The 9,258-nt window shown below is 27.8% G+C and overlaps 1 long non-coding RNA gene across 1 annotated transcript; it reads right to left on the reverse strand.

Moving 5' to 3' along the window:
- Window positions 1-874: 874 nt before the first annotated feature.
- LOC126907109 (uncharacterized) lies at window positions 875-7,801 on the reverse strand. Its single transcript, XR_007704431.1, has 2 exons — window positions 3,705-7,801; window positions 875-2,350 (listed from the first exon to the last, which is right to left on the reverse strand). It is a non-coding gene; the product is annotated as an uncharacterized LOC126907109 (long non-coding RNA).
- Between the last annotated feature and the right edge of the window lie 1,457 nt (window positions 7,802-9,258).

The following is a 9,258-nucleotide window of genomic DNA, read 5'->3' on the forward strand; positions in this document are numbered from 1 at the left end:
TGAATATTAATAAGATATTTTTTTACTAAAATTTTTCTTAAATTCTACTCTACAAAATAGCTATCTTAGATTTTTTTTTTACATTTTATTTAAAATTTAAAAATAATTAATATTTTTAATAAAATGTAAAAAAATTAATTATTGAGATATAGCTATAGACCTAACGTCTAACTAATATTTAAAAAAAAAATCAGCTAAAAATATTAACTGGATCAAAAGTTATTTAAGTTGTCAGTGAGTGGTGGGCCACTCTGTATGTATCATATTAGGCCACACCCATATATGCTCAAAGAGTTCTAGCGAAATTAAATATCTCTTTGGGTTTTAGATTTTTGATATATTTATTTTATCATTAACCAAAATACAAGACGATGGTTTGTCTGACGGATTGTAAAAATGTTTAAAGCCTCATAAGTTTAATACCTTATTTTGAGTAGATTCATTTTTAACAATAAAAAATTGTGTGCAGTAGTGTAAATGTAATGACAGAGAAATTATTTGTTTATATATGAATTTATATATTCAGTCTGTTCAATTTTTACCATTTTACGAGTTTTTTTTCATTTCAAGTCCACGCGCGTGATTTAAATTAGGGTGCTGGCTCATTTTTTCGTACGTGTATATTTTGGCCCTTAATTTGTAAAAAATGATAGTGTTACGTCGCTATTTAGGAGTTTAGCCTAAATGCCCGTCGACAGTATTCTAAGGGACCAACGGGAGATAGCTGACTAGGCTATATCTACCTTATGTACTGAAGTTCCCTATTTTATTTATATTCCCTTAGAGGAACTACCAAAGGTCGCACTACAATATATATATATAACACTTTAGGTTAACANGGTCGCACTACAATATATATATATAACACTTTAGGTTAACAACGATATAAATAAATATTTATTAAGCAATTGATAATAAATAAAAATAGATAATACAACCTGCTGGACACCTAGAGATGATATAATCCAACAGGGAGCTGACGGCGACACACACACACACAATATACGGGGTAGCAAAGTTAAGTTAATTATCAGAATAAAGTAGTGATCCCGAAGATAGTAAAATGTCAACTGTTGATAGGGATATCGTATTAAGGCCGTGAATTGCAAAAGTGTTTATGTGTGCAGTCCGCCCTCCTGTTAGTATTGTTGTATGTCACTGTGTTAATTATATATATATACATTAAACGGTACAATTATGTTATGGGAGACAGAGATATGGGCACATGCAAATGTGATCGTATCAGCTGCTCCCCTTACACTTAAGGTCTGACCCTAGACCATAATAAAAAAACAAAATAACTTTGGCAAAATAATGCTACGTAGGAAAAGAAAAAATATTTAAAATAAAAAATTTGGAGGGACATTAGTGTCGTAATGAGAACCTCTGGGTCTTCGATGTCCACACTCCTTAATTCACAAGCTTTTGAGCGTTGGAGGAGCTTCCTTCGTGTGGGTTCTCAATAGTCGGCTACCAAGCGGTTCCTATGAAAAGCCCGGCCCTGTCGTCGACTTCTTGAATAGTCCAAAGAGTATTCTCCGTGTTCTCGAGGTCTGTTCAGAACACTAACGCTTATTATTAAAAATAATTTAATAATTAAAAGGGGATGTTGGGGTACCGAATACAATTATAAGCAATGCATGCACAATAAATGATATATGTTCATGAATTAAAAAAAAATAATAATAATTTAATGTTATTTATGACAATAAAAATAATAAGCTAAGTTAACCTAATGTATGTAGCCAAAACGTTGTCAAAAACTTGCATACATTTACAATAGGTGTCTTAAATTAAGTTAAGCATGCTCGATAATAGTACTAATGTATACAGTAAAATATTTGCGAAACATACACAGTGACCATCTCATAAAATTCAGTGTCCATTTATTATGTATAAAAAAAAAGAAGAAATACACACAATAGGGTATTTTAATTTAGGCTGACTTGCGCCTTAGTTGCGGGACAATTGTTTTATATAAATTATACTATAATAAGGGTAGCCGTAATAACGGCTGTTTAAAAGACCACGATTTCTGCTGCTGTAACAACTTAGTTAACTTGTATATATTAAGCGTGCATGTCGAATTGATTTTATAAAGAAATAATTTATTTAAAAATATTAACTGGCTCGCTTTATTAGTATCAATTGTAATTATATAAGTAATGGCTATTCTATAAGATAATAATATGTTATATAAAGGGATTTATTGTTATAAACACACGAAAAGAGTCCGTTATACAAATTTGTCACTTCAAGAGATTTTCAACTGAAAAATCGTATTATTGAATTGGAAAATAAGCTTCATGATATGGATATGAGTATGTGTGAACATGATAATAAAAATGACCTAATGCAAAAAGAGATTAATAAACTGAATTGTATAATCAAAACACAAACACAAAATAATGCATCAATGTTAAACACTTTTATGGATCATTACGAGGCAGCAAGGCAAAAAATCAAAACACTGGAATCAAGAAACGAAATACTCTATGAGGAGAACCACAAATGTAAATGCAAGATCCAAGAATTGAATGAAAAATTAAGAACCAACAATCACGTAGCCGGGTACTTTTGCCTGAATAAATGACCAACTTATAAGTACAGCACAAAAAGGCTTACGCGTTGAAGGCGCATGAGGTTAGTAGGGTCTAGGGTCTGGGGTGGAGCCTCAGCTAGTCATAACTTAATAAATTAATAATTATAAAATCACTTTATTTTAAAAGTACTTAACACTTAATTACCCTAAAAAAAACTATAAGAAAAATATTTCAAATCATAATATTTGATATCATTTTTTTTCCATACCCAGCTATTATAATAATAACATATCAAAAAGAAAAACAAATTTTGCTATTAAAAATGAACTGAATGTTTAATAAATAAATTTCACAATTCTAAATTTTAAATTATAAATATATATACACTTCAAGAGATTTTCAACTGAAAAATCGTATTATTGAATTGGAAAATAAGCTTCATGATATGGATATGAGTATGTGTGAACATGATAATAAAAATGACCTAATGCAAAAAGAGATTAATAAACTGAATTGTATAATCAAAACACAAACACAAAATAATGCATTAATGTTAATCACTTTTATGGATGATTACGAGGCAGAATGGCAAAAAATCAAAACACTGGAATCAAGAAACGAAATACTCTATGAGGAGAACCACAAATGTAAATGCAAGATCCAAGAATTGAATGAAAAATTAAGAACCAACAATCACGTAGCCGGGTACTTTTGCCTGAATAAATGACCAACTTATAAGTACAGCACAAAAAGGCTTACGCGTTGAAGGCGCATGAGGTTAGTAGAGTCTAGGGTCTGGGGTGGAGCCTCAGCTAGTCATAACTTAATAAATTAATAATTATAAAATCACTTTATTTTAAAAGTACTTAACACTTAATTACCCTAAAAAAAACTATAAGAAAAATATTTCAAATCATAATATTTGATATCATTTTTTTTCCATACCCAGCTATTATAATAATAACATATCAAAAAGAAAAACAAATTTTGCTATTAAAAATGAACTGAATGTTTAATAAATAAATTTCACAATTCTAAATTTTAAATTATAAATATATATACACTTCAAGAGATTTTCAACTGAAAAATCGTATTATTGAATTGGAAAATAAGCTTCATGATATGGATATGAGTATGTGTGAACATGATAATAAAAATGACCTAATGCAAAAAGAGATTAATAAACTGAATTGTATAATCAAAACACAAACACAAAATAATGCATTAATGTTAATCACTTTTATGGATGATTACGAGGCAGAATGGCAAAAAATCAAAACACTGGAATCAAGAAACGAAATACTCTATGAGGAGAACCACAAATGTAAATGCAAGATCCAAGAATTGAATGAAAAATTAAGATGTATAGACATAACAATTAAAGAGCTGAGTGATTTAAATACATCTTTGAAGTTTGAAAATGATGAGTTAAAGAATGAAATTTGCATGAGCAAAAATTCAATAAAACATGTGCAAAACTGTTTAAAATTAAAAGAACAAAAATTAGAAACAGTTACCAAAAAAGTACATAAAATGAGTTGAAAATTAAAAGATGTTGTTAAGGAACACAGTTGTAAACAACCCAATGCTGAAACTAAATATAGTATATCTAAAATTCAGCAAGTATGTGTTTAATACAATTTTGTAATACTTAATTTTTTAAATAGATTCAATAAAAATGTTATCATGTTTTTAGGACACAACAACGTACAATATTTCTGGTGAATATTTTCAACATCGTATGGAATTATTAAAAAAAAATTAGAAAAGCAAGAGCAATCGTACAAATCAAATGATTACGATGTTAATAATGATGACAATTATGAAAAATTATCTTCGAAAGTATCAAATAGATAAACATCTAAAAATACAATTAAAAAAAAACACAATAAATACATTTAAGTATTCAATTAAAATAAACAATAAGTAACATTAAAAATAATATAAAACTCAGCTGTATAGATGGCGTTGTTGATGTTGATGAGTGGGCTGTATGAGATCTTGTGGTAATGGTGTCGAACATCTTAGTATGAAGAGTCAGAGTGTAAATCCAGGCATGTAATGGCAGATGAGAACAGAATACGGCAATGATAATGTTTAGTGATGGTCAGGGCCTAATCACTAGTGGCTTGCAAGGGCACGTAAACTTTGAGCACAAGGGTGCAATAAATAAATAATAAGAAACCATGGCGTACAACGGCCGAACAATTTACTATACAAGCGAAGGCGCTTGCAACAGAAAAAAAATGACACGTAAAACAAAACGACTGACTGACTTATGACAATGAACTGTACATGGATGAAAACCGACACGGAGGTCATCGATTTGCTGTGAAGGGTGGGCAAGGGGGTGAGTAAAGCAAGATGCTGGTGATCAGCTGTCCCACGAAATAATATAATCGATGATCTTTCTAACAACTGGTCAACTAGATCCTTCTAAAGGCGTTCTGTACCATACAATCTGAATACTAAAATATAGTTTCAAAATCTGTTCCAGAATGTTTCGTTCATAGGGTTAATTGTTAACTACTAAGGTATATCTGAATACCTCTGTGATATTTTTGCAACAAAAAGATTTCATTCAAATATTATTTTACACTGATAACAATTTTTTTAGATGCGTTTATTTTTATTAGAAAAACAAAGTAAACATATAAATATGAAGTTATAAAATACAAAATATATCTTTATTTCTAGTAAAATGTTTGTGCCTATTTTTATTTGATTATTTATTTTTAAATAATAACAATAATGTTATATTGTTTGCAATTTGTATATGAATTTTATAAGGAATTCTCCTTTCGGTCCTGATTCTAAATTTGGCTACATTTCTATAACATTTAGTTTTTGAGATAAGGACTAATTAGTAATTAAATGATAATTATAGAATACAATCGTCAGTAATAAATGTAACATTTTTTATTTATTTTTAACTTTTCTTAATTGATTTCATGGTGTTTAATACTAGGTGTAAAATATGGGACGGCTTTATGAAGTTTATCCGACGTTTTGGACTTTTAAAGTTAGAGTGTCATTTTAAATCAATAAGTTTGAGTATAACTTTTTTTAGTTGAACTAATAGAAACTTAATTCAACAAATAGATTATATTTTATAATGATTTAAAATATATTAACTTTATACATTTTGATTAAATAAAAAGTGTAAAAATTGCAGTAAATATAAAAAATATAGGAAAATCTTAAAAATTCGCAACAAATACTATTTTTATTTATATAATTTCCCAGCACTATTCTATTTTGAAGTAATTGAGTAATGATATAATACAATGATTAAAATAATAAAATTTTATGTATTTTTCAACGTTAAATATGATGGTGTATTTAGATTTACGTATGGTAATTGTGTTATTATTGATATATTATTTATTATTATTGTATGAACGCAGCGCCCGGTGGTATTCACGCGGGTTCGTCAACGTTCGTGGTTTTGTTTTGTCTTAAGTTTTAGCTATGTCGAGGATAAAGAATAAGATGAGTGGACTGTATGTTTGAATGTTGAATGAATTTCACAAGATATAATTATAAAAATTAAATGTATTATATAAAAAATATAAAATTTTATATACACCAATGTGGATAGGGGGGACACTTAATACTAATGCCACAAAGGAGATGATATAAATAAATAATAAATTATTCAGGTGAGTCTTAGAAAGATAAATGAACAAGCATTATACTTATCTGCTAAATGAAGACGGCTGATGATAATGCTGAATATTGAAAGGATCAATTGTCGAATGCAGGTTGTTGACCAAAGTGTACAATAAGCTGTCAAAGGTATTGTGATGTATCTCAGAAAATATATAGACCCAACGGCGATAAAACTGAGCGCACAGGGTACGAAAATCGCAAAGGTGATATTTTCTTTTTACAGTAAAACGAATACAAAAACTACTAGCTCTCAAACGCCATAGAGCTTATAACAGAAGAAGCGTTAAGATGGCTGCGCAATGGTAACATAGAGAGACAACCGACAACAACTCGATGTAACACAACGATAACACGAATAGTCAAAAACAAATTTTCTTGACAGCATATTCGATCGATATGTATCCAACAATTATATAATGATATTTTTTATTATAAAGAAGATATTACAAGTGATTTGCTGAATACGCTTTGATATTTGATTTATATTTTACTTTAAAGATACTTATCATGATTTAGATAGAACTATATTACTTTAATCAGTATCACATAACAAAATAGTTTTAATTAGAAGTTTTAGTTTTAACAATGACGTGTTACCGTGATTCCCTCAGCCGCTTTTCACGTTATCAACCTTTAACAGCACCTATAAGCCTAGTGGTAAGGTTTGTCTCTACGATGCCTTGGGTCGCGGGTTTTATACCGTGACTCTTTTTATCGCACGATTTCCGGTACACTTTCTTTAACCAGCCGTGTTAACTGGTGTTGGAAACAGAGATTATTTTTTTATTAAAATTTTATTGCATAGCGTTTTTAAGTTTTGAAAAATAAAGGTTATTTGTTTAATTTTTCTTAGACCATTACTCAGGTTATAAAATTTTAAACGAGTGACTTTTGTACTATTACAATTATTTTAATCACTCTAGGTTCGCCTTAGGTAGTTAGATTTCCTTACTAACAACATATTTTTTGTCCTATTTCTGTCGATGTTGAAAAAAATAAAGAGAAAACGGTGAATTAGTGGTTTCTGGGTGGCTTCTTTTTTTACACTAACAGTTATTCAGGTAAATGACCTACAACGCTGTATGTGCCTTATGTATTTTAAAATATTTTTACAGACTTGAGCACGATTTTATTGTACTTTAAAATTTGCTTATTAACCAAAAAACCAGTTGATATGATTTTTTTATCTTGTTTAAATAATTACATCAGTAACTTCTATGATATTATCAAATGATAAAGCCATAAACAAAATGGTAATTTTATTAAAAGTTAAATCATACAGATCGTTGAAAAAGTATGGAAACAGGTTAATTGTTACAAAAACTAAGAACAATAGAAATTAGTTTCCATATCTACACCTTATATGTGCTTTTTTTTTTCTATTCTAAAGCTTATTCAAATTTCTAAATCCATAAACATTGGAAAAGTAAATGTAGGAAATGCTCTATGTGCAAAAAAAAGTTTTTTAAAATACACAAAACACATAATTTAGCCAATGCTTAAAACTGAATCATCTTTGTCTTCTTCAATTAAAAGAAATTTTGGATATTTTATACATTTTTTAATTAGTCGATCGAATAATTAAAGAAAAAAAAAATTAGTGTTAAAATATTTTAAAGGGGAAATTACGTCGGCAAACCGCAATATTATATTCTTGTAAAAAAAGGTATAAATATGATTTATAGAAAATAAATGTGTTAAAATTAAAATTATTTTCGAAAATTTGTCATTTTTTGGTAAATATACTATAAATTACTTCCAAAAAAATTCGCAAACATAACGATATTTTTTTCTAAATCCTAGAAAATCGTTTTATCAATATTAAAAAAGGTGGCCAAAAACCATATTTTTAATTTTAGAAAATTAAAATTTTTTTATTGGAGGTATATTATACACATATTAAAGTGTATTAACAAGTATAATTCATTTTTGTAAATGTATTTGTTCTCATATAATAAGCAAAATCAAATATGATTAAAAAAAGTATCACCATTTTTATCATTGTAATTTCACACTGTGACGAAACTATTACAAAAATTGAATGTTTGCTGTTTTAGAAATACACTATACTGCATAAGGATAGTGTTTAATAATATATTAATGACGTTTTATTGTACACCCTTATATAAAACTAAAAACATTTACTTACATCATATTCAATGTAATTCATTATCAATACTCACATAATTTTTTTCCTAACAGAATTATAAACAAGTACACACACACATATATATATATATATATTCATAGAGTTGCACATTGAAAACTATACCATTGAATAGATAACTGTCTACTGAAAATATTTTAATAAAAATTAATTATTATTATCTGCTATTCTTTTTAAAGTAATCGGTCAAAGTTATTACTTGATCAATACACATTGTTGTTAATTTTATTATAATTGTTATCATAACCGATTTTACTAGAACAATAATTAAGCGTTTAAACGTTCATATAATTTATTTTTTCTAATATTATTAATAATAGTAATAAAATTGAAGTAAAAAAAGTTATTTTTTAAGTTTTAAAATGTTTAAACTTTTATTGTTTAACGTTATGATAACGTTAAACAATTAAGTATACTGATTTTACGGCTATTACAATTCTATTTTTTTTTTTTTGCGAGCATTAAACATAATGAACTCAATATTTGTAATAAAGAATCGTTGTAAAAGGCACATGTGTAATAAGATTGGCGCTGTTTCTGTTTAAAATCCTAAGCTTGATTAAGATTATAAAATATACGTTTTTTAACTTTTTTGTTATATTGCCTCAGGGCACTTTTTTTATTGAGATTATAATAAATGTTAATCAATATAGTTAAATGCATATGGTATACTAATAAATATATATATTTCAACGACAAGGCATTGCCTTTAATGGATGTTGATGATGATGTAATACATAGAGTGTCTAAAGAAGTTCTGACAAATTCGCCTACTTTTTTGTGGCGATTTGTCATAAGATTGTAGAATTCCTTGTATATATACAAATACAAATAAAAATCGTATATCGACCGTGTAAAGTAGATCTTATCTTGTAC

This window comes from Daktulosphaira vitifoliae, unplaced genomic scaffold (assembly GCF_025091365.1).
Source record: "Daktulosphaira vitifoliae isolate Bord-2020 unplaced genomic scaffold, ASM2509136v1 Scaffold_5, whole genome shotgun sequence".
In the NCBI taxonomy this organism is placed as follows: Eukaryota; Metazoa; Arthropoda; class Insecta; order Hemiptera; family Phylloxeridae; genus Daktulosphaira; species Daktulosphaira vitifoliae.